Raw genomic sequence first — 25,837 nt, forward strand, 5'->3', positions numbered from 1 at the left:
ATAGTAGCTATAACGGAGACCTGGCTTCAAAATGGGCGGAATTGGAAACTAAACAATCCTGGCTACAATGTAATAACATTTGTAGAAGTCGTGTGGGCAGATGTCACATGATCAGGCAGAATCATAGAAATTTACAGCACAGAAGGAGGCCATTCGGCCCATCTTGTCCGTGCCAGCCGACAAAGAGCAATCCACCCAAATCCCACTTTACAGCACTTGGTCCGTAGCCTTGTAGGTTACGGCAGTTCAAGTGCATATCCAAGTACTTTTTAAACGTGATGAGGGTTTCTGCCTCTACCACCCTTTCAGGCAGTGCATTCCAGACCCCCACCATTCACTGGGTGAAAAAATGTCTCCTCAAATTCCCTGTAAACCTCCTACCAATTACTTGAAATCTATTATTGACCCTTCTGCTAAGGGAAATAGGTCCTTCCTATCCACTCTATCTCGGCCCCTCATAATTTTACACACCTCAATTAGGTCTCGCCTCAGCCTCCTGTGTTCCAAAGAAAACAACCCCAGCCTATCCAATCTTTCCTCATAACTAAAATTCCCCAGCCCAGGCAACATCCTCGGAAATCTCCTCTGCACCTTCTCTAGTGCAATCGCATCCTTCTTGTAATGTGGTGACCAGAACTGCACGCGGCACTCTAGCTGCGGCCTAACTAGTGTTTTATACAGTTGAAGCATAACCTCCCCGCTCTTATATTCTACGCCTCGGCTAATAAAGGCAAGTATCCCGTATGCCTGCTTAACCACTTTATCTACCTGTCCTGCTACCTTCAGGGATCTGTGGACATGCACTCCAAGGTCCCGCTGATCCTCTGCATTTCTCAGTGTCCTACCATTTATTGTGTATTCCAACTGAATTCCATTTGCCACTGTTCTGCCCACTAGACGAGTCCATTGATATCTTCCTGCAGTCTACAGCATTCTGTTTCATTATTAACCACACGGCCAATTTTTGTATCATCTGCAAACTTCTTAATCATACTTCCTACATTCAAATCCAAATCATTGATATATACCAGAAAAAGCAAAGGGCCCAGTACTGAGTCGGTGCAGGCTCGATGGGCCGAAATGGCCTCTATCTGCACTGTGGGGTTTCTGTGATTCTGTGAGCCCTGCGGAACCCCACTGGAAACAGCCTTCCGGTCACAAAAACACCCTTCGACCATTACCCTTTGTTTCCTGCCTCTGAGCCAATTTTGGATCCAACTTGCCACTTTGCCTTGGATCCCATGGGCTTTTACTTTCGTGACCAATCTGGCATGCGGGACCTTATCAAAAGCCTTGCTAAAATCCATATAGACTACATCAAAGGCACTACCCTCATCGACCCTCCTTGTTACCTCCTCGAAAAATTGAATTGCGTTAGTCAGACACGACCTTCCGTTAAGAAATCCATGCTGACTGTCCCTGATTAATCCGTGTCTTTCTAAATGAAGATTTCTCCTGTCCCTCAGAACTTTTTCCAATAATTTTCCCACCACCGAGGTTAGGCTGACTGGCCTGTAATTATGCGGTCTATCCCTCTCTCCCTTTTGAAAGAACGGTAGCACGTTAGCAGTCCTCCAGTGGTCGGGCACCACACCTGTAGCCAGAGAGGATTGTAAAATGATGGTGAGAGCCTGTGCTATTTGGTGTCTTACTTCTCTTAAGAGTGTGGGATAGATTTGATGCGGGCCTGGGTATTTGTCCAGTTTGAAAGATGCTACAGCCCTTAAGACTTGGTGTTTGAGCATGTTTATTTGATGTAATATTTGAATAGAAGGCAATGAAGGGTTGGGCTTGTAGTTTGTTTGTGTGGGAGGCAGAGCAGCAAGAAGAGGTGGAGGGGGGGTGGGGGTTGCGGGAGGAGTAAAATTTGTAAATGTAAATTGAGTGTTGAATACTTGTATGAATGCGTAGAAGAGAAAAAAATGGGCGACAGCTTTAAGTAAAGAGAAAGCCAGCTAGCATATGCCTACGGCCATACTAGTCTGAATGTGCCCGATCTCGTCTGATCTCGGAAGCTAAGCAGAGTCAGGCCTGGTTAGTACTTGGATGGGAGACCGCCTGGGAATACCGGGTGCAGTAGGCTTTTGCTGCCGCCACAGGCTGCTCAACGTTTTGCACACACACGCGCACACACTGCTCTTAATCAATCAACATCCTTTTTGCTGCTCTCTCTCTCTCTCTCTCTGTCTCTCTCTCTCGCTTTCCTTTGACCATTTCTTCGCTGCACATTCTCCTGCTGCTACACAAATGCAAGGGGCTCCAGACACAGGGCCGAAATAAGCAGAAGAAGAAAATAAGATAGCCAAAATACACACACTGGCGGAGGGCCACCAGGACACAGCAGCAGAGAGGAGAGACAAGGTGCATAGAAAACTCGGAGGGACAAACAGCAACAGAACAAAGAAGAATGTAGAAAGAGCAGCAGTTAAATTCAGGAAAAAAGCAAAGCCAACTAGCATGCTGTTGAAATGCATGTGTGTTAATGCGAGGAGCGTTACAAATAAGATTGACGAGTTGCAGGCGCAAGTTGCCACATGGGGTTATGCAATAGTAGCCATAACGGAGACCTGGCTTCAAAATGGGCGGAATTGGAAACTAAACAATCCTGGCTACAATGTAATAACATTTGTAGAAGTCGTGTGGGCAGATGTCACATGATCAGGCAGAATCATAGAAATTTACAGCACAGAAGGAGGCCATTCGGCCCATCTTGTCCGTGCCAGCCGACAAAGAGCAATCCACCCAAATCCCACTTTACAGCACTTGGTCCGTAGCCTTGTAGGTTACGGCAGTTCAAGTGCATATCCAAGTACTTTTTAAACGTGATGAGGGTTTCTGCCTCTACCACCCTTTCAGGCAGTGCATTCCAGACCCCCACGATTCACTGGGTGAAAAAATGTCTCCTCAAATTCCCTGTAAACCTCCTACCAATTACTTGAAATCTATTATTGACCCTTCTGCTAAGGGAAATAGGTCCTTCCTATCCACTCTATCTCGGCCCCTCATAATTTTACACACCTCAATTAGGTCTCGCCTCAGCCTCCTGTGTTCCAAAGAAAACAACCCCAGCCTATCCAATCTTTCCTCATAACTAAAATTCCCCAGCCCAGGCAACATCCTCGGAAATCTCCTCTGCACCTTCTCTAGTGCAATCGCATCCTTCTTGTAATGTGGTGACCAGAACTGCACGCGGCACTCTAGCTGCGGCCTAACTAGTGTTTTATACAGTTGAAGCATAACCTCCCCGCTCTTATATTCTACGCCTCGGCTAATAAAGGCAAGTATCCCGTATGCCTGCTTAACCACTTTATCTACCTGTCCTGCTACCTTCAGGGATCTGTGGACATGCACTCCAAGGTCCCGCTGATCCTCTGCATTTCTCAGTGTCCTACCATTTATTGTGTATTCCAACTGAATTCCATTTGCCACTGTTCTGCCCACTAGACGAGTCCATTGATATCTTCCTGCAGTCTACAGCATTCTGTTTCATTATTAACCACACGGCCAATTTTTGTATCATCTGCAAACTTCTTAATCATACTTCCTACATTCAAATCCAAATCATTGATATATACCAGAAAAAGCAAAGGGCCCAGTACTGAGTCGGTGCAGGCTCGATGGGCCGAAATGGCCTCTATCTGCACTGTGGGGTTTCTGTGATTCTGTGAGCCCTGCGGAACCCCACTGGAAACAGCCTTCCGGTCACAAAAACACCCTTCGACCATTACCCTTTGTTTCCTGCCTCTGAGCCAATTTTGGATCCAACTTGCCACTTTGCCTTGGATCCCATGGGCTTTTACTTTCGTGACCAATCTGGCATGCGGGACCTTATCAAAAGCCTTGCTAAAATCCATATAGACTACATCAAAGGCACTACCCTCATCGACCCTCCTTGTTACCTCCTCGAAAAATTGAATTGCGTTAGTCAGACACGACCTTCCGTTAAGAAATCCATGCTGACTGTCCCTGATTAATCCGTGTCTTTCTAAATGAAGATTTCTCCTGTCCCTCAGAACTTTTTCCAATAATTTACCCACCACCGAGGTTAGGCTGACTGGCCTGTAATTATGCGGTCTATCCCTCTCTCCCTTTTGAAAGAACGGTAGCACGTTAGCAGTCCTCCAGTGGTCGGGCACCACACCTGTAGCCAGAGAGGATTGTAAAATGATGGTGAGAGCCTGTGCTATTTGGTGTCTTACTTCTCTTAAGAGTGTGGGATAGATTTGATGCGGGCCTGGGTATTTGTCCAGTTTGAAAGATGCTACAGCCCTTAAGACTTGGTGTTTGAGCATGTTTATTTGATGTAATATTTGAATAGAAGGCAATGAAGGGTTGGGCTTGTAGTTTGTTTGTGTGGGAGGCAGAGCAGCAAGAAGAGGTGGAGGGGGGGTGGGGGGTTGCGGGAGGAGTAAAATTTGTAAATGTAAATTGAGTGTTGAATACTTGTATGAATGCGTAGAAGAGAAAAAAATGGGCGACAGCTTTAAGTAAAGAGAAAGCCAGCCAGCATATGCCTACGGCCATACTAGTCTGAATGCGCCCGATCTCGTCTGATCTCGGAAGCTAAGCAGAGTCAGGCCTGGTTAGTACTTGGATGGGAGACCGCCTGGGAATACCAGGTGCAGTAGGCTTTTGCTGCCGCCACAGGCTGCTCAACGTTTTGCACACACACGCGCACACACTGCTCTTAATCAATCAACATCCTTTTTGCTGCTCTCTCTCTCTCTCTCTCTCTCTCTCGCTTTCCTTTGACCATTTCTTCGCTGCACATTCTCCTGCTGCTACACAAATGCAAGGGGCTCCAGACACAGGGCCGAAATAAGCAGAAGAAGAAAATAAGATAGCCAAAATACACACACTGGCGGAGGGCCACCAGGACACAGCAGCAGAGAGGAGAGACAAGGTGCATAGAAAACTCGGAGGGACAAACAGCAACAGAACAAAGAAGAATGTCGAAAGAGCAGCAGTTAAATTCAGGAAAAAAGCAAAGCCAACTAGCATGCTGTTGAAATGCATGTGTGTTAATGCGAGGAGCGTTACAAATAAGATTGACGAGTTGCAGGCGCAAGTTGCCACATGGGGTTATGCAATAGTAGCCATAACGGAGACCTGGCTTCAAAATGGGCGGAATTGGAAACTAAACAATCCTGGCTACAATGTAATAACATTTGTAGAAGTCGTGTGGGCAGATGTCACATGATCAGGCAGAATCATAGAAATTTACAGCACAGAAGGAGGCCATTCGGCCCATCTTGTCCGTGCCAGCCGACAAAGAGCAATCCACCCAAATCCCACTTTACAGCACTTGGTCCGTAGCCTTGTAGGTTACGGCAGTTCAAGTGCATATCCAAGTACTTTTTAAACGTGATGAGGGTTTCTGCCTCTACCACCCTTTCAGGCAGTGCATTCCAGACCCCCACCATTCACTGGGTGAAAAAATGTCTCCTCAAATTCCCTGTAAACCTCCTACCAATTACTTGAAATCTATTATTGACCCTTCTGCTAAGGGAAATAGGTCCTTCCTATCCACTCTATCTCGGCCCCTCATAATTTTACACACCTCAATTAGGTCTCACCTCAGCCTCCTGTGTTCCAAAGAAAACAACCCCAGCCTATCCAATCTTTCCTCATAACTAAAATTCCCCAGCCCAGGCAACATCCTCGGAAATCTCCTCTGCACCTTCTCTAGTGCAATCGCATCCTTCTTGTAATGTGGTGACCAGAACTGCACGCGGCACTCTAGCTGCGGCCTAACTAGTGTTTTATACAGTTGAAGCATAACCTCCCCGCTCTTATATTCTACGCCTCGGCTAATAAAGGCAAGTATCCCGTATGCCTGCTTAACCACTTTATCTACCTGTCCTGCTACCTTCAGGGATCTGTGGACATGCACTCCAAGGTCCCGCTGATCCTCTGCATTTCTCAGTGTCCTACCATTTATTGTGTATTCCAACTGAATTCCATTTGCCACTGTTCTGCCCACTAGACGAGTCCATTGATATCTTCCTGCAGTCTACAGCATTCTGTTTCATTATTAACCACACGGCCAATTTTTGTATCATCTGCAAACTTCTTAATCATACTTCCTACATTCAAATCCAAATCATTGATATATACCAGAAAAAGCAAAGGGTCCAGTACTGAGTCGGTGCAGGCTCGATGGGCCGAAATGGCCTCTATCTGCACTGTGGGGTTTCTGTGATTCTGTGAGCCCTGCGGAACCCCACTGGAAACAGCCTTCCGGTCACAAAAACACCCTTCGACCATTACCCTTTGTTTCCTGCCTCTGAGCCAATTTTGGATCCAACTTGCCACTTTGCCTTGGATCCCATGGGCTTTTACTTTCGTGACCAATCTGGCATGCGGGACCTTATCAAAAGCCTTGCTAAAATCCATATAGACTACATCAAAGGCACTACCCTCATCGACCCTCCTTGTTACCTCCTCGAAAAATTGAATTGCGTTAGTCAGACACGACCTTCCGTTAAGAAATCCATGCTGACTGTCCCTGATTAATCCGTGTCTTTCTAAATGAAGATTTCTCCTGTCCCTCAGAACTTTTTCCAATAATTTTCCCACCACCGAGGTTAGGCTGACTGGCCTGTAATTATGCGGTCTATCCCTCTCTCCCTTTTGAAAGAACGGTAGCACGTTAGCAGTCCTCCAGTGGTCGGGCACCACACCTGTAGCCAGAGAGGATTGTAAAATGATGGTGAGAGCCTGTGCTATTTGGTGTCTTACTTCTCTTAAGAGTGTGGGATAGATTTGATGCGGGCCTGGGTATTTGTCCAGTTTGAAAGATGCTACAGCCCTTAAGACTTGGTGTTTGAGCATGTTTATTTGATGTAATATTTGAATAGAAGGCAATGAAGGGTTGGGCTTGTAGTTTGTTTGTGTGGGAGGCAGAGCAGCAAGAAGAGGTGGAGGGGGGGTGGGGGGTTGCGGGAGGAGTAAAATTTGTAAATGTAAATTGAGTGTTGAATACTTGTATGAATGCGTAGAAGAGAAAAAAATGGGCGACAGCTTTAAGTAAAGAGAAAGCCAGCTAGCATATGCCTACGGCCATACTAGTCTGAATGCGCCCGATCTCGTCTGATCTCGGAAGCTAAGCAGAGTCAGGCCTGGTTAGTACTTGGATGGGAGACTGCCTGGGAATACCAGGTGCAGTAGGCTTTTGCTGCCGCCACAGGCTGCTCAACGTTTTGCACACACACGCGCACACACTGCTCTTAATCAATCAACATCCTTTTTGCTGCTCTCTCTCTCTCTCTCTCTCGCTTTCCTTTGACCATTTCTTCGCTGCACATTCTCCTGCTGCTACACAAATGCAAGGGGCTCCAGACACAGGGCCGAAATAAGCAGAAGAAGAAAATAAGATAGCCAAAATACACACACTGGCGGAGGGCCACCAGGACACAGCAGCAGAGAGGAGAGACAAGGTGCATAGAAAACTCGGAGGGACAAACAGCAACAGAACAAAGAAGAATGTAGAAAGAGCAGCAGTTAAATTCAGGAAAAAAGCAAAGCCAACTAGCATGCTGTTGAAATGCATGTGTGTTAATGCGAGGAGTGTTACAAATAAGATTGACGAGTTGCAGGCGCAAGTTGCCACATGGGGTTATGCAATAGTAGCCATAACGGAGACCTGGCTTCAAAATGGGCGGAATTGGAAACTAAACAATCCTGGCTACAATGTAATAACATTTGTAGAAGTCGTGTGGGCAGATGTCACATGATCAGGCAGAATCATAGAAATTTACAGCACAGAAGGAGGCCATTCGGCCCATCTTGTCCGTGCCAGCCGACAAAGAGCAATCCACCCAAATCCCACTTTACAGCACTTGGTCCGTAGCCTTGTAGGTTACGGCAGTTCAAGTGCATATCCAAGTACTTTTTAAACGTGATGAGGGTTTCTGCCTCTACCACCCTTTCAGGCAGTGCATTCCAGACCCCCACCATTCACTGGGTGAAAAAATGTCTCCTCAAATTCCCTGTAAACCTCCTACCAATTACTTGAAATCTATTATTGACCCTTCTGCTAAGGGAAATAGGTCCTTCCTATCCACTCTATCTCGGCCCCTCATAATTTTACACACCTCAATTAGGTCTCGCCTCAGCCTCCTGTGTTCCAAAGAAAACAACCCCAGCCTATCCAATCTTTCCTCATAACTAAAATTCCCCAGCCCAGGCAACATCCTCGGAAATCTCCTCTGCACCTTCTCTAGTGCAATCGCATCCTTCTTGTAATGTGGTGACCAGAACTGCACGCGGCACTCTAGCTGCGGCCTAACTAGTGTTTTATACAGTTGAAGCATAACCTCCCCGCTCTTATATTCTACGCCTCGGCTAATAAAGGCAAGTATCCCGTATGCCTGCTTAACCACTTTATCTACCTGTCCTGCTACCTTCAGGGATCTGTGGACATGCACTCCAAGGTCCCGCTGATCCTCTGCATTTCTCAGTGTCCTACCATTTATTGTGTATTCCAACTGAATTCCATTTGCCACTGTTCTGCCCACTAGACGAGTCCATTGATATCTTCCTGCAGTCTACAGCATTCTGTTTCATTATTAACCACACGGCCAATTTTTGTATCATCTGCAAACTTCTTAATCATACTTCCTACATTCAAATCCAAATCATTGATATATACCAGAAAAAGCAAAGGGCCCAGTACTGAGTCGGTGCAGGCTCGATGGGCCGAAATGGCCTCTATCTGCACTGTGGGGTTTCTGTGATTCTGTGAGCCCTGCGGAACCCCACTGGAAACAGCCTTCCGGTCACAAAAACACCCTTCGACCATTACCCTTTGTTTCCTGCCTCTGAGCCAATTTTGGATCCAACTTGCCACTTTGCCTTGGATCCCATGGGCTTTTACTTTCGTGACCAATCTGGCATGCGGGACCTTATCAAAAGCCTTGCTAAAATCCATATAGACTACATCAAAGGCACTACCCTCATCGACCCTCCTTGTTACCTCCTCGAAAAATTGAATTGCGTTAGTCAGACACGACCTTCCGTTAAGAAATCCATGCTGACTGTCCCTGATTAATCCGTGTCTTTCTAAATGAAGATTTCTCCTGTCCCTCAGAACTTTTTCCAATAATTTTCCCACCACCGAGGTTAGGCTGACTGGCCTGTAATTATGCGGTCTATCCCTCTCTCCCTTTTGAAAGAACGGTAGCACGTTAGCAGTCCTCCAGTGGTCGGGCACCACACCTGTAGCCAGAGAGGATTGTAAAATGATGGTGAGAGCCTGTGCTATTTGGTGTCTTACTTCCCTTAAGAGTGTGGGATAGATTTGATGCGGGCCTGGGTATTTGTCCAGTTTGAAAGATGCTACAGCCCTTAAGACTTGGTGTTTGAGCATGTTTATTTGATGTAATATTTGAATAGAAGGCAATGAAGGGTTGGGCTTGTAGTTTGTTTGTGTGGGAGGCAGAGCAGCAAGAAGAGGTGGAGGGGGGGTGGGGGGTTGCGGGAGGAGTAAAATTTGTAAATGTAAATTGAGTGTTGAATACTTGTATGAATGCGTAGAAGAGAAAAAAATGGGCGACAGCTTTAAGTAAAGAGAAAGCCAGCCAGCATATGCCTACGGCCATACTAGTCTGAATGCGCCCGATCTCGTCTGATCTCGGAAGCTAAGCAGAGTCAGGCCTGGTTAGTACTTGGATGGGAGACCGCCTGGGAATACCAGGTGCAGTAGGCTTTTGCTGCCGCCACAGGCTGCTCAACGTTTTGCACACACACGCGCACACACTGCTCTTAATCAATCAACATCCTTTTTGCTGCTCTCTCTCTCTCTCTCTCTCTCTCTCTCGCTTTCCTTTGACCATTTCTTCGCTGCACATTCTCCTGCTGCTACACAAATGCAAGGGGCTCCAGACACAGGGCCGAAATAAGCAGAAGAAGAAAATAAGATAGCCAAAATACACACACTGGCGGAGGGCCACCAGGACACAGCAGCAGAGAGGAGAGACAAGGTGCATAGAAAACTCGGAGGGACAAACAGCAACAGAACAAAGAAGAATGTCGAAAGAGCAGCAGTTAAATTCAGGAAAAAAGCAAAGCCAACTAGCATGCTGTTGAAATGCATGTGTGTTAATGCGAGGAGCGTTACAAATAAGATTGACGAGTTGCAGGCGCAAGTTGCCACATGGGGTTATGCAATAGTAGCCATAACGGAGACCTGGCTTCAAAATGGGCGGAATTGGAAACTAAACAATCCTGGCTACAATGTAATAACATTTGTAGAAGTCGTGTGGGCAGATGTCACATGATCAGGCAGAATCATAGAAATTTACAGCACAGAAGGAGGCCATTCGGCCCATCTTGTCCGTGCCAGCCGACAAAGAGCAATCCACCCAAATCCCACTTTACAGCACTTGGTCCGTAGCCTTGTAGGTTACGGCAGTTCAAGTGCATATCCAAGTACTTTTTAAACGTGATGAGGGTTTCTGCCTCTACCACCCTTTCAGGCAGTGCATTCCAGACCCCCACGATTCACTGGGTGAAAAAATGTCTCCTCAAATTCCCTGTAAACCTCCTACCAATTACTTGAAATCTATTATTGACCCTTCTGCTAAGGGAAATAGGTCCTTCCTATCCACTCTATCTCGGCCCCTCATAATTTTACACACCTCAATTAGGTCTCACCTCAGCCTCCTGTGTTCCAAAGAAAACAACCCCAGCCTATCCAATCTTTCCTCATAACTAAAATTCCCCAGCCCAGGCAACATCCTCGGAAATCTCCTCTGCACCTTCTCTAGTGCAATCGCATCCTTCTTGTAATGTGGTGACCAGAACTGCACGCGGCACTCTAGCTGCGGCCTAACTAGTGTTTTATACAGTTGAAGCATAACCTCCCCGCTCTTATATTCTACGCCTCGGCTAATAAAGGCAAGTATCCCGTATGCCTGCTTAACCACTTTATCTACCTGTCCTGCTACCTTCAGGGATCTGTGGACATGCACTCCAAGGTCCCGCTGATCCTCTGCATTTCTCAGTGTCCTACCATTTATTGTGTATTCCAACTGAATTCCATTTGCCACTGTTCTGCCCACTAGACGAGTCCATTGATATCTTCCTGCAGTCTACAGCATTCTGTTTCATTATTAACCACACGGCCAATTTTTGTATCATCTGCAAACTTCTTAATCATACTTCCTACATTCAAATCCAAATCATTGATATATACCAGAAAAAGCAAAGGGCCCAGTACTGAGTCGGTGCAGGCTCGATGGGCCGAAATGGCCTCTATCTGCACTGTGGGGTTTCTGTGATTCTGTGAGCCCTGCGGAACCCCACTGGAAACAGCCTTCCGGTCACAAAAACACCCTTCGACCATTACCCTTTGTTTCCTGCCTCTGAGCCAATTTTGGATCCAACTTGCCACTTTGCCTTGGATCCCATGGGCTTTTACTTTCGTGACCAATCTGGCATGCGGGACCTTATCAAAAGCCTTGCTAAAATCCATATAGACTACATCAAAGGCACTACCCTCATCGACCCTCCTTGTTACCTCCTCGAAAAATTGAATTGCGTTAGTCAGACACGACCTTCCGTTAAGAAATCCATGCTGACTGTCCCTGATTAATCCGTGTCTTTCTAAATGAAGATTTCTCCTGTCCCTCAGAACTTTTTCCAATAATTTTCCCACCACCGAGGTTAGGCTGACTGGCCTGTAATTATGCGGTCTATCCCTCTCTCCCTTTTGAAAGAACGGTAGCACGTTAGCAGTCCTCCAGTGGTCGGGCACCACACCTGTAGCCAGAGAGGATTGTAAAATGATGGTGAGAGCCTGTGCTATTTGGTGTCTTACTTCCCTTAAGAGTGTGGGATAGATTTGATGCGGGCCTGGGTATTTGTCCAGTTTGAAAGATGCTACAGCCCTTAAGACTTGGTGTTTGAGCATGTTTATTTGATGTAATATTTGAATAGAAGGCAATGAAGGGTTGGGCTTGTAGTTTGTTTGTGTGGGAGGCAGAGCAGCAAGAAGAGGTGGAGGGGGGGTGGGGGGTTGCGGGAGGAGTAAAATTTGTAAATGTAAATTGAGTGTTGAGTACTTGTATGAATGCGTAGAAGAGAAAAAAATGGGCGACAGCTTTAAGTAAAGAGAAAGCCAGCCAGCATATGCCTACGGCCATACTAGTCTGAATGCGCCTGATCTCGTCTGATCTCGGAAGCTAAGCAGAGTCAGGCCTGGTTAGTACTTGGATGGGAGACCGCCTGGGAATACCAGGTGCAGTAGGCTTTTGCTGCCGCCACAGGCTGCTCAACGTTTTGCACACACACGCGCACACACTGCTCTTAATCAATCAACATCCTTTTTGCTGCTCTCTCTCTCTCTCTCTCGCTTTCCTTTGACCATTTCTTCGCTGCACATTCTCCTGCTGCTACACAAATGCAAGGGGCTCCAGACACAGGGCCGAAATAAGCAGAAGAAGAAAATAAGATAGCCAAAATACACACACTGGCGGAGGGCCACCAGGACACAGCAGCAGAGAGGAGAGACAAGGTGCATAGAAAACTCGGAGGGACAAACAGCAACAGAACAAAGAAGAATGTAGAAAGAGCAGCAGTTAAATTCAGGAAAAAAGCAAAGCCAACTAGCATGCTGTTGAAATGCATGTGTGTTAATGCGAGGAGCGTTACAAATAAGATTGACGAGTTGCAGGCGCAAGTTGCCACATGGGGTTATGCAATAGTAGCCATAACGGAGACCTGGCTTCAAAATGGGCGGAATTGGAAACTAAACAATCCTGGCTACAATGTAATAACATTTGTAGAAGTCGTGTGGGCAGATGTCACATGATCAGGCAGAATCATAGAAATTTACAGCACAGAAGGAGGCCATTCGGCCCATCTTGTCCGTGCCAGCCGACAAAGAGCAATCCACCCAAATCCCACTTTACAGCACTTGGTCCGTAGCCTTGTAGGTTACGGCAGTTCAAGTGCATATCCAAGTACTTTTTAAACGTGATGAGGGTTTCTGCCTCTACCACCCTTTCAGGCAGTGCATTCCAGACCCCCACCATTCACTGGGTGAAAAAATGTCTCCTCAAATTCCCTGTAAACCTCCTACCAATTACTTGAAATCTATTATTGACCCTTCTGCTAAGGGAAATAGGTCCTTCCTATCCACTCTATCTCGGCCCCTCATAATTTTACACACCTCAATTAGGTCTCGCCTCAGCCTCCTGTGTTCCAAAGAAAACAACCCCAGCCTATCCAATCTTTCCTCATAACTAAAATTCCCCAGCCCAGGCAACATCCTCGGAAATCTCCTCTGCACCTTCTCTAGTGCAATCGCATCCTTCTTGTAATGTGGTGACCAGAACTGCACGCGGCACTCTAGCTGCGGCCTAACTAGTGTTTTATACAGTTGAAGCATAACCTCCCCGCTCTTATATTCTACGCCTCGGCTAATAAAGGCAAGTATCCCGTATGCCTGCTTAACCACTTTATCTACCTGTCCTGCTACCTTCAGGGATCTGTGGACATGCACTCCAAGGTCCCGCTGATCCTCTGCATTTCTCAGTGTCCTACCATTTATTGTGTATTCCAACTGAATTCCATTTGCCACTGTTCTGCCCACTAGACGAGTCCATTGATATCTTCCTGCAGTCTACAGCATTCTGTTTCATTATTAACCACACGGCCAATTTTTGTATCATCTGCAAACTTCTTAATCATACTTCCTACATTCAAATCCAAATCATTGATATATACCAGAAAAAGCAAAGGGCCCAGTACTGAGTCGCTGCAGGCTCGATGGGCCGAAATGGCCTCTATCTGCACTGTGGGGTTTCTGTGATTCTGTGAGCCCTGCGGAACCCCACTGGAAACAGCCTTCCGGTCACAAAAACACCCTTCGACCATTACCCTTTGTTTCCTGCCTCTGAGCCAATTTTGGATCCAACTTGCCACTTTGCCTTGGATCCCATGGGCTTTTACTTTCGTGACCAATCTGGCATGCGGGACCTTATCAAAAGCCTTGCTAAAATCCATATAGACTACATCAAAGGCACTACCCTCATCGACCCTCCTTGTTACCTCCTCGAAAAATTGAATTGCGTTAGTCAGACACGACCTTCCGTTAAGAAATCCATGCTGACTGTCCCTGATTAATCCGTGTCTTTCTAAATGAAGATTTCTCCTGTCCCTCAGAACTTTTTCCAATAATTTTCACACCACCGAGGTTAGGCTGACTGGCCTGTAATTATGCGGTCTATCCCTCTCTCCCTTTTGAAAGAACGGTAGCACGTTAGCAGTCCTCCAGTGGTCGGGCACCACACCTGTAGCCAGAGAGGATTGTAAAATGATGGTGAGAGCCTGTGCTATTTGGTGTCTTACTTCTCTTAAGAGTGTGGGATAGATTTGATGCGGGCCTGGGTATTTGTCCAGTTTGAAAGATGCTACAGCCCTTAAGACTTGGTGTTTGAGCATGTTTATTTGATGTAATATTTGAATAGAAGGCAATGAAGGGTTGGGCTTGTAGTTTGTTTGTGTGGGAGGCAGAGCAGCAAGAAGAGGTGGAGGGGGGGTGGGGGGTTGCGGGAGGAGTAAAATTTGTAAATGTAAATTGAGTGTTGAATACTTGTATGAATGCGTAGAAGAGAAAAAAATGGGCGACAGCTTTAAGTAAAGAGAAAGCCAGCTAGCATATGCCTACGGCCATACTAGTCTGAATGCGCCCGATCTCGTCTGATCTCGGAAGCTAAGCAGAGTCAGGCCTGGTTAGTACTTGGATGGGAGACTGCCTGGGAATACCAGGTGCAGTAGGCTTTTGCTGCCGCCACAGGCTGCTCGACGTTTTGCACACACACGCGCACACACTGCTCTTAATCAATCAACATCCTTTTTGCTGCTCTCTCTCTCTCTCTCTCTCTCTCTCTCGCTTTCCTTTGACCATTTCTTCGCTGCACATTCTCCTGCTGCTACACAAATGCAAGGGGCTCCAGACACAGGGCCGAAATAAGCAGAAGAAGAAAATAAGATAGCCAAAATACACACACTGGCGGAGGGCCACCAGGACACAGCAGCAGAGAGGAGAGACAAGGTGCATAGAAAACTCGGAGGGACAAACAGCAACAGAACAAAGAAGAATGTAGAAAGAGCAGCAGTTAAATTCAGGAAAAAAGCAAAGCCAACTAGCATGCTGTTGAAATGCATGTGTGTTAATGCGAGGAGCGTTACAAATAAGATTGACGAGTTGCAGGCGCAAGTTGCCACATGGGGTTATGCAATAGTAGCCATAACGGAGACCTGGCTTCAAAATGGGCGGAATTGGAAACTAAACAATCCTGGCTACAATGTAATAACATTTGTAGAAGTCGTGTGGGCAGATGTCACATGATCAGGCAGAATCATAGAAATTTACAGCACAGAAGGAGGCCATTCGGCCCATCTTGTCCGTGCCAGCCGACAAAGAGCAATCCACCCAAATCCCACTTTACAGCACTTGGTCCGTAGCCTTGTAGGTTACGGCAGTTCAAGTGCATATCCAAGTACTTTTTAAACGTGATGAGGGTTTCTGCCTCTACCACCCTTTCAGGCAGTGCATTCCAGACCCCCACCATTCACTGGGTGAAAAAATGTCTCCTCAAATTCCCTGTAAACCTCCTACCAATTACTTGAAATCTATTATTGACCCTTCTGCTAAGGGAAATAGGTCCTTCCTATCCACTCTATCTCGGCCCCTCATAATTTTACACACCTCAATTAGGTCTCGCCTCAGCCTCCTGTGTTCCAAAGAAAACAACCCCAGCCTATCCAATCTTTCCTCATAACTAAAATTCCCCAGCCCAGGCAACATCCTCGGAAATCTCCTCTGCACCTTCTCTAGTGCAATCGCATCCTTCTTGTAATGTGGTGACCAGAACTGCACGCGGCACTCTAGCTGCGGCCTAACTAGTGTTTTATACAGTTGAAGCATAACCTCCCCGCTCTTATATTCTACGCCTCGGCTAATAAAGGCAAGTATCCCGTATGCCTGCTTAACCACTTTATCTACCTGTCCTGCTACCTTCAGGGATCTGTGGACATGCACTCCAAGGTCCCGCTGATCCTCTGCATTTCTCAGTGTCCTACCATTTATTGTGTATTCCAACTGAATTCCATTTGCCACTGTTCTGCCCACTAGACGAGTCCATTGATATCTTCCTGCAGTCTACAGCATTCTGTTTCATTATTAACCACACGGCCAATTTTTGTATCATCTGCAAACTTCTTAATCATACTTCCTACATTCAAATCCAAATCATTGATATATACCAGAAAAAGCAAAGGGCCCAGTACTGAGTCGGTGCAGGCTCGATGGGCCGAAATGACCTCTATCTGCACTGTGGGGTTTCTGTGATTCTGTGAGCCCTGCGGAACCCCACTGGAAACAGCCTTCCGGTCACAAAAACACCCTTCGACCATTACCCTTTGTTTCCTGCCTCTGAGCCAATTTTGGATCCAACTTGCCACTTTGCCTTGGATCCCATGGGCTTTTACTTTCGTGACCAATCTGGCATGTGGGACCTTATCAAAAGCCTTGCTAAAATCCATATAGACTACATCAAAGGCACTACCCTCATCGACCCTCCTTGTTACCTCCTCGAAAAATTGAATTGCGTTAGTCAGACACGACCTTCCGTTAAGAAATCCATGCTGACTGTCCCTGATTAATCCGTGTCTTTCTAAATGAAGATTTCTCCTGTCCCTCAGAACTTTTTCCAATAATTTTCCCACCACCGAGGTTAGGCTGACTGGCCTGTAATTATGCGGTCTATCCCTCTCTCCCTTTTGAAAGAACGGTAGCACGTTAGCAGTCCTCCAGTGGTCGGGCACCACACCTGTAGCCAGAGAGGATTGTAAAATGATGGTGAGAGCCTGTGCTATTTGGTGTCTTACTTCTCTTAAGAGTGTGGGATAGATTTGATGCGGGCCTGGGTATTTGTCCAGTTTGAAAGATGCTACAGCCCTTAAGACTTGGTGTTTGAGCATGTTTATTTGATGTAATATTTGAATAGAAGGCAATGAAGGGTTGGGCTTGTAGTTTGTTTGTGTGGGAGGCAGAGCAGCAAGAAGAGGTGGAGGGGGGGTGGGGGGTTGCGGGAGGAGTAAAATTTGTAAATGTAAATTGAGTGTTGAATACTTGTATGAATGCGTAGAAGAGAAAAAAATGGGCGACAGCTTTAAGTAAAGAGAAAGCCAGCTAGCATATGCCTACGGCCATACTAGTCTGAATGTGCCCGATCTCGTCTGATCTCGGAAGCTAAGCAGAGTCAGGCCTGGTTAGTACTTGGATGGGAGACTGCCTGGGAATACCAGGTGCAGTAGGCTTTTGCTGCCGCCACAGGCTGCTCGACGTTTTGCACACACACGCGCACACACTGCTCTTAATCAATCAACATCCTTTTTGCTGCTCTCTCTCTCTCTCTCTCTCTCTCTCTCGCTTTCCTTTGACCATTTCTTCGCTGCACATTCTCCTGCTGCTACACAAATGCAAGGGGCTCCAGACACAGGGCCGAAATAAGCAGAAGAAGAAAATAAGATAGCCAAAATACACACACTGGCGGAGGACCACCAGGACACAGCAGCAGAGAGGAGAGACAAGGTGCATAGAAAACTCGGAGGGACAAACAGCAACAGAACAAAGAAGAATGTAGAAAGAGCAGCAGTTAAATTCAGGAAAAAAGCAAAGCCAACTAGCATGCTGTTGAAATGCATGTGTGTTAATGCGAGGAGCGTTACAAATAAGATTGACGAGTTGCAGGCGCACGTTGCCACATGGGGTTATGCAATAGTAGCCATAACGGAGACCTGGCTTCAAAATGGGCGGAATTGGAAACTAAACAATCCTGGCTACAATGTAATAACATTTGTAGAAGTCGTGTGGGCAGATGTCACATGATCAGGCAGAATCATAGAAATTTACAGCACAGAAGGAGGCCATTCGGCCCATCTTGTCCGTGCCAGCCGACAAAGAGCAATCCACCCAAATCCCACTTTACAGCACTTGGTCCGTAGCCTTGTAGGTTACGGCAGTTCAAGTGCATATCCAAGTACTTTTTAAACGTGATGAGGGTTTCTGCCTCTACCACCCTTTCAGGCAGTGCATTCCAGACCCCCACCATTCACTGGGTGAAAAAATGTCTCCTCAAATTCCCTGTAAACCTCCTACCAATTACTTGAAATCTATTATTGACCCTTCTGCTAAGGGAAATAGGTCCTTCCTATCCACTCTATCTCGGCCCCTCATAATTTTACACACCTCAATTAGGTCTCGCCTCAGCCTCCTGTGTTCCAAAGAAAACAACCCCAGCCTATCCAATCTTTCCTCATAACTAAAATTCCCCAGCCCAGGCAACATCCTCGGAAATCTCCTCTGCACCTTCTCTAGTGCAATCGCATCCTTCTTGTAATGTGGTGACCAGAACTGCACGCGGCACTCTAGCTGCGGCCTAACTAGTGTTTTATACAGTTGAAGCATAACCTCCCCGCTCTTATATTCTACGCCTCGGCTAATAAAGGCAAGTATCCCGTATGCCTGCTTAACCACTTTATCTACCTGTCCTGCTACCTTCAGGGATCTGTGGACATGCACTCCAAGGTCCCGCTGATCCTCTGCATTTCTCAGTGTCCTACCATTTATTGTGTATTCCAACTGAATTCCATTTGCCACTGTTCTGCCCACTAGACGAGTCCATTGATATCTTCCTGCAGTCTACAGCATTCTGTTTCATTATTAACCACACGGCCAATTTTTGTATCATCTGCAAACTTCTTAATCATACTTCCTACATTCAAATCCAAATCATTGATATATACCAGAAAAAGCAAAGGGCCCAGTACTGAGTCGGTGCAGGCTCGATGGGCCGAAATGACCTCTATCTGCACTGTGGGGTTTCTGTGATTCTGTGAGCCCTGCGGAACCCCACTGGAAACAGCCTTCCGGTCACAAAAACACCCTTCGACCATTACCCTTTGTTTCCTGCCTCTGAGCCAATTTTGGATCCAACTTGCCACTTTGCCTTGGATCCCATGGGCTTTTACTTTCATGACCAATCTGGCATGTGGGACCTTATCAAAAGCCTTGCTAAAATCCATATAGACTACATCAAAGGCACTACCCTCATCGACCCTCCTTGTTACCTCCTCGAAAAATTGAATTGCGTTAGTCAGACACGACCTTCCGTTAAGAAATCCATGCTGACTGTCCCTGATTAATCCGTGTCTTTCTAAATGAAGATTTCTCCTGTCCCTCAGAACTTTTTCCAATAATTTTCCCACCACCGAGGTTAGGCTGACTGGCCTGTAATTATGCGGTCTATCCCTCTCTCCCTTTTGAAAGAACGGTAGCACGTTAGCAGTCCTCCAGTGGTCGGGCACCACACCTGTAGCCAGAGAGGATTGTAAAATGATGGTGAGAGCCTGTGCTATTTGGTGTCTTACTTCTCTTAAGAGTGTGGGATAGATTTGATGCGGGCCTGGGTATTTGTCCAGTTTGAAAGATGCTACAGCCCTTAAGACTTGGTGTTTGAGCATGTTTATTTGATGTAATATTTGAATAGAAGGCAATGAAGGGTTGGGCTTGTAGTTTGTTTGTGTGGGAGGCAGAGCAGCAAGAAGAGGTGGAGGGGGGGTGGGGGGTTGCGGGAGGAGTAAAATTTGTAAATGTAAATTGAGTGTTGAATACTTGTATGAATGCGTAGAAGAGAAAAAAATGGGCGACAGCTTTAAGTAAAGAGAAAGCCAGCTAGCATATGCCTACGGCCATACTAGTCTGAATGCGCCCGATCTCGTCTGATCTCTGGAAGCTAAGCAGCGTCAGGCCTGGTTAGTACTTGGATGGGAGACTGCCTGGGAATACCAGGTGCAGTAGGCTTTTGCTGCCACCACAGGCTGCTCAACGTTTTGCGCGCACACACTGCTCTTAATCAATCAACATCCTTTTTGCTGCTCTCTCTCTCTCTCTCTCTCTCTCGCTTTCCTTTGACCATTTCTTCGCTGCACATTCTCCTGCTGCTACACAAATGCAAGGGGCTCCAGACACAGGGCCGAAATAAGCAGAAGAAGAAAATAAGATAGCCAAAATACACACACTGGCGGAGGGCCACCAGGACACAGCAGCAGAGAGGAGAGACAAGGTGCATAGAAAACTCGGAGGGACAAACAGCAACAGAACAAAGAAGAATGTAGAAAGAGCAGCAGTTAAATTCAGGAAAAAAGCAAAGCCAACTAGCATGCTGTTGAAATGCATGTGTGTTAATGCGAGGAGCGTTACAAATAAGATTGACGAGTTGCAGGCGCAAGTTGCCACATGGGGTTATGCAATAGTAGCCATAACGGAGACCTGGCTTCAAAATGGGCGGAATTGGAAACTAAACAATCCTGGCTACAATGTAATAACATTTGTAGAAGTCGTGTGGGCAGATGTCACATGATCAGGCAGAATCATAGAAATTTACAGCACAGAAGGAGGCCATTCGGCCCATCTTGTCCGTGCCAGCCGACAAAGAGCAATCCACCCAAATCCCACTTTACAGCACTTGGTCCGTAGCCTTGTAGGTTACGGCAGTTCAAGTGCATATCCAAGTACTTTTTAAACGTGATGAGGGTTTCTGCCTCTACCACCCTTTCAGGCAGTGCATTCCAGACCCCCACCATTCACTGGGTGAAAAAATGTCTCCTCAAATTCCCTGTAAACCTCCTACCAATTACTTGAAATCTATTATTGACCCTTCTGCTAAGGGAAATAGGTCCTTCCTATCCACTCTATCTCGGCCCCTCATAATTTTACACACCTCAATTAGGTCTCGCCTCAGCCTCCTGTGTTCCAAAGAAAACAACCCCAGCCTATCCAATCTTTCCTCATAACTAAAATTCCCCAGCCCAGGCAACATCCTCGGAAATCTCCTCTGCACCTTCTCTAGTGCAATCGCATCCTTCTTGTAATGTGGTGACCAGAACTGCACGCGGCACTCTAGCTGCGGCCTAACTAGTGTTTTATACAGTTGAAGCATAACCTCCCCGCTCTTATATTCTACGCCTCGGCTAATAAAGGCAAGTATCCCGTATGCCTGCTTAACCACTTTATCTACCTGTCCTGCTACCTTCAGGGATCTGTGGACATGCACTCCAAGGTCCCGCTGATCCTCTGCATTTCTCAGTGTCCTACCATTTATTGTGTATTCCAACTGAATTCCATTTGCCACTGTTCTGCCCACTAGACGAGTCCATTGATATCTTCCTGCAGTCTACAGCATTCTGTTTCATTATTAACCACACGGCCAATTTTTGTATCATCTGCAAACTTCTTAATCATACTTCCTACATTCAAATCCAAATCATTGATATATACCAGAAAAAGCAAAGGGCCCAGTACTGAGTCGCTGCAGGCTCGATGGGCCGAAATGGCCTCTATCTGCACTGTGGGGTTTCTGTGATTCTGTGAGCCCTGCGGAACCCCACTGGAAACAGCCTTCCGGTCACAAAAACACCCTTCGACCATTACCCTTTGTTTCCTGCCTCTGAGCCAATTTTGGATCCAACTTGCCACTTTGCCTTGGATCCCATGGGCTTTTACTTTCGTGACCAATCTGGCATGTGGGACCTTATCAAAAGCCTTGCTAAAATCCATATAGACTACATCAAAGGCACTACCCTCATCGACCCTCCTTGTTACCTCCTCGAAAAATTGAATTGCGTTAGTCAGACACGACCTTCCGTTAAGAAATCCATGCTGACTGTCCCTGATTAATCCGTGTCTTTCTAAATGAAGATTTCTCCTGTCCCTCAGAACTTTTTCCAATAATTTTCCCACCACCGAGGTTAGGCTGACTGGCCTGTAATTATGCGGTCTATCCCTCTCTCCCTTTTGAAAGAACGGTAGCACGTTAGCAGTCCTCCAGTGGTCGGGCACCACACCTGTAGCCAGAGAGGATTGTAAAATGATGGTGAGAGCCTGTGCTATTTGGTGTCTTACTTCTCTTAAGAGTGTGGGATAGATTTGATGCGGGCCTGGGTATTTGTCCAGTTTGAAAGATGCTACAGCCCTTAAGACTTGGTGTTTGAGCATGTTTATTTGATGTAATATTTGAATAGAAGGCAATGAAGGGTTGGGCTTGTAGTTTGTTTGTGTGGGAGGCAGAGCAGCAAGAAGAGGTGGAGGGGGGGTGGGGGGTTGCGGGAGGAGTAAAATTTGTAAATGTAAATTGAGTGTTGAATACTTGTATGAATGCGTAGAAGAGAAAAAAATGGGCGACAGCTTTAAGTAAAGAGAAAGCCAGCTAGCATATGCCTACGGCCATACTAGTCTGAATGCGCCCGATCTCGTCTGATCTCGGAAGCTAAGCAGAGTCAGGCCTGGTTAGTACTTGGATGGGAGACTGCCTGGGAATACCAGGTGCAGTAGGCTTTTGCTGCCGCCACAGGCTGCTCGACGTTTTGCACACACACGCGCACACACTGCTCTTAATCAATCAACATCCTTTTTGCTGCTCTCTCTCTCTCTCTCTCTCTCTCTCTCGCTTTCCTTTGACCATTTCTTCGCTGCACATTCTCCTGCTGCTACACAAATGCAAGGGGCTCCAGACACAGGGCCGAAATAAGCAGAAGAAGAAAATAAGATAGCCAAAATACACACACTGGCGGAGGGCCACCAGGACACAGCAGCAGAGAGGAGAGACAAGGTGCATAGAAAACTCGGAGGGACAAACAGCAACAGAACAAAGAAGAATGTAGAAAGAGCAGCAGTTAAATTCAGGAAAAAAGCAAAGCCAACTAGCATGCTGTTGAAATGCATGTGTGTTAATGCGAGGAGCGTTACAAATAAGATTGACGAGTTGCAGGCGCAAGTTGCCACATGGGGTTATGCAATAGTAGCCATAACGGAGACCTGGCTTCAAAATGGGCGGAATTGGAAACTAAACAATCCTGGCTACAATGTAATAACATTTGTAGAAGTCGTGTGGGCAGATGTCACATGATCAGGCAGAATCATAGAAATTTACAGCACAGAAGGAGGCCATTCGGCCCATCTTGTCCGTGCCAGCCGACAAAGAGCAATCCACCCAAATCCCACTTTACAGCACTTGGTCCGTAGCCTTGTAGGTTACGGCAGTTCAAGTGCATATCCAAGTACTTTTTAAACGTGATGAGGGTTTCTGCCTCTACCACCCTTTCAGGCAGTGCATTCCAGACCCCCACCATTCACTGGGTGAAAAAATGTCTCCTCAAATTCCCTGTAAACCTCCTACCAATTACTTGAAATCTATTATTGACCCTTCTGCTAAGGGAAATAGGTCCTTCCTATCCACTCTATCTCGGCCCCTCATAATTTTACACACCTCAATTAGGTCTCGCCTCAGCCTCCTGTGTTCCAAAGAAAACAACCCCAGCCTATCCAATCTTTCCTCATAACTAAAATTCCCCAGCCCAGGCAACATCCTCGGAAATCTCCTCTGCACCTTCTCTAGTGCAATCGCATCCTTCTTGTAATGTGGTGACCAGAACTGCACGCGGCACTCTAGCTGCGGCCTAACTAGTGTTTTATACAGTTGAAGCATAACCTCCCCGCTCTTATATTCTACGCCTCGGCTAATAAAGGCAAGTATCCCGTATGCCTGCTTAACCACTTTATCTACCTGTCCTGCTACCTTCAGGGATCTGTGGACATGCACTCCAAGGTCCCGCTGATCCTCTGCATTTCTCAGTGTCCTACCATTTATTGTGTATTCCAACTGAATTCCATTTGCCACTGTTCTGCCCACTAGACGAGTCCATTGATATCTTCCTGCAGTCTACAGCATTCTGTTTCATTATTAACCACACGGCCAATTTTTGTATCATCTGCAAACTTCTTAATCATACTTCCTACATTCAAATCCAAATCATTGATATATACCAGAAAAAGCAAAGGGCCCAGTACTGAGTCGCTGCAGGCTCGATGGGCCGAAATGGCCTCTATCTGCACTGTGGGGTTTCTGTGATTCTGTGAGCCCTGCGGAACCCCACTGGAAACAGCCTTCCGGTCACAAAAACACCCTTCGACCATTACCCTTTGTTTCCTGCCTCTGAGCCAATTTTGGATCCAACTTGCCACTTTGCCTTGGATCCCATGGGCTTTTACTTTCGTGACCAATCTGGCATGTGGGACCTTATCAAAAGCCTTGCTAAAATCCATATAGACTACATCAAAGGCACTACCCTCATCGACCCTCCTTGTTACCTCCTCGAAAAATTGAATTGCGTTAGTCAGACACGACCTTCCGTTAAGAAATCCATGCTGACTGTCCCTGATTAATCCGTGTCTTTCTAAATGAAGATTTCTCCTGTCCCTCAGAACTTTTTCCAATAATTTTCCCACCACCGAGGTTAGGCTGACTGGCCTGTAATTATGCGGTCTATCCCTCTCTCCCTTTTGAAAGAACGGTAGCACGTTAGCAGTCCTCCAGTGGTCGGGCACCACACCTGTAGCCAGAGAGGATTGTAAAATGATGGTGAGAGCCTGTGCTATTTGGTGTCTTACTTCTCTTAAGAGTGTGGGATAGATTTGATGCGGGCCTGGGTATTTGTCCAGTTTGAAAGATGCTACAGCCCTTAAGACTTGGTGTTTGAGCATGTTTATTTGATGTAATATTTGAATAGAAGGCAATGAAGGGTTGGGCTTGTAGTTTGTTTGTGTGGGAGGCAGAGCAGCAAGAAGAGGTGGAGGGGGGGTGGGGGGTTGCGGGAGGAGTAAAATTTGTAAATGTAAATTGAGTGTTGAATACTTGTATGAATGCGTAGAAGAGAAAAAAATGGGCGACAGCTTTAAGTAAAGAGAAAGCCAGCTAGCATATGCCTACGGCCATACTAGTCTGAATGCGCCCGATCTCGTCTGATCTCGGAAGCTAAGCAGAGTCAGGCCTGGTTAGTACTTGGATGGGAGACTGCCTGGGAATACCAGGTGCAGTAGGCTTTTGCTGCCACCACAGGCTGCTCAACGTTTTGCGCGCACACACTGCTCTTAATCAATCAACATCCTTTTTGCTGCTCTCTCTCTCTCTCTCTCTCTCTCTCGCTTTCCTTTGACCATTTCTTCGCTGCACATTCTCCTGCTGCTACACAAATGCAAGGGGCTCCAGACACAGGGCCGAAATAAGCAGAAGAAGAAAATAAGATAGCCAAAATATACACACTGGCGGAGGGCCACCAGGACACAGCAGCAGAGAGGAGAGACAAGGTGCATAGAAAACTCGGAGGGACAAACAGCAACAGAACAAAGAAGAATGTAGAAAGAGCAGCAGTTAAATTCAGGAAAAAAGCAAAGCCAACTAGCATGCTGTTGAAATGCATGTGTGTTAATGCGAGGAGCGTTACAAATAAGATTGACGAGTTGCAGGCGCAAGTTGCCACATGGGGTTATGCAATAGTAGCCATAACGGAGACCTGGCTTCAAAATGGGCGGAATTGGAAACTAAACAATCCTGGCTACAATGTAATAACATTTGTAGAAGTCGTGTGGGCAGATGTCACATGATCAGGCAGAATCATAGAAATTTACAGCACAGAAGGAGGCCATTCGGCCCATCTTGTCCGTGCCAGCCGACAAAGAGCAATCCACCCAAATCCCACTTTACAGCACTTGGTCCGTAGCCTTGTAGGTTACGGCAGTTCAAGTGCATATCCAAGTACTTTTTAAACGTGATGAGGGTTTCTGCCTCTACCACCCTTTCAGGCAGTGCATTCCAGACCCCCACCATTCACTGGGTGAAAAAATGTCTCCTCAAATTCCCTGTAAACCTCCTACCAATTACTTGAAATCTATTATTGACCCTTCTGCTAAGGGAAATAGGTCCTTCCT

General features: G+C 46.5%; 9 non-coding genes and 1 pseudogene across 9 annotated transcripts; all 10 read left to right on the forward strand.

The window, feature by feature from the left end:
• The first annotated feature begins 1,964 nt into the window (after positions 1-1,964).
• On the forward strand, positions 1,965-2,083 carry LOC147082763 (5S ribosomal RNA). The gene has a single exon (XR_015076099.1). It is a non-coding gene; the product is annotated as a 5S ribosomal RNA (ribosomal RNA).
• Positions 2,084-4,512: 2,429 nt separating this feature from the next.
• On the forward strand, positions 4,513-4,631 carry LOC147082764 (5S ribosomal RNA). Its single transcript, XR_015076203.1, has one exon. It is a non-coding gene; the product is annotated as a 5S ribosomal RNA (ribosomal RNA).
• A 2,423-nt stretch (positions 4,632-7,054) lies between these two features.
• Positions 7,055-7,173, forward strand: LOC147082765 (5S ribosomal RNA). Its single transcript, XR_015075997.1, has one exon. It is a non-coding gene; the product is annotated as a 5S ribosomal RNA (ribosomal RNA).
• A 2,417-nt stretch (positions 7,174-9,590) lies between these two features.
• LOC147082766 (5S ribosomal RNA) lies at positions 9,591-9,709 on the forward strand. The gene has a single exon (XR_015076214.1). It is a non-coding gene; the product is annotated as a 5S ribosomal RNA (ribosomal RNA).
• Positions 9,710-12,134: 2,425 nt separating this feature from the next.
• On the forward strand, positions 12,135-12,253 carry LOC147082767 (5S ribosomal RNA). Its single transcript, XR_015076227.1, has one exon. It is a non-coding gene; the product is annotated as a 5S ribosomal RNA (ribosomal RNA).
• Positions 12,254-14,668: 2,415 nt separating this feature from the next.
• On the forward strand, positions 14,669-14,787 carry LOC147082768 (5S ribosomal RNA). The gene has a single exon (XR_015075999.1). It is a non-coding gene; the product is annotated as a 5S ribosomal RNA (ribosomal RNA).
• A 2,425-nt stretch (positions 14,788-17,212) lies between these two features.
• On the forward strand, positions 17,213-17,331 carry LOC147082769 (5S ribosomal RNA). Its single transcript, XR_015076170.1, has one exon. It is a non-coding gene; the product is annotated as a 5S ribosomal RNA (ribosomal RNA).
• A 2,425-nt stretch (positions 17,332-19,756) lies between these two features.
• Positions 19,757-19,876, forward strand: LOC147082770 (5S ribosomal RNA; annotated as a pseudogene).
• Positions 19,877-22,289: 2,413 nt separating this feature from the next.
• Positions 22,290-22,408, forward strand: LOC147082771 (5S ribosomal RNA). Its single transcript, XR_015076000.1, has one exon. It is a non-coding gene; the product is annotated as a 5S ribosomal RNA (ribosomal RNA).
• A 2,425-nt stretch (positions 22,409-24,833) lies between these two features.
• LOC147082772 (5S ribosomal RNA) lies at positions 24,834-24,952 on the forward strand. The gene has a single exon (XR_015076001.1). It is a non-coding gene; the product is annotated as a 5S ribosomal RNA (ribosomal RNA).
• The last annotated feature ends 885 nt before the right edge of the window (positions 24,953-25,837 follow it).

This window comes from Somniosus microcephalus, unplaced genomic scaffold (assembly GCF_052327205.1).
Source record: "Somniosus microcephalus isolate GS21.2 unplaced genomic scaffold, FLI_Smic_1.0 scaffold110, whole genome shotgun sequence".
Taxonomy (NCBI): Eukaryota; Metazoa; Chordata; class Chondrichthyes; order Squaliformes; family Somniosidae; genus Somniosus; species Somniosus microcephalus.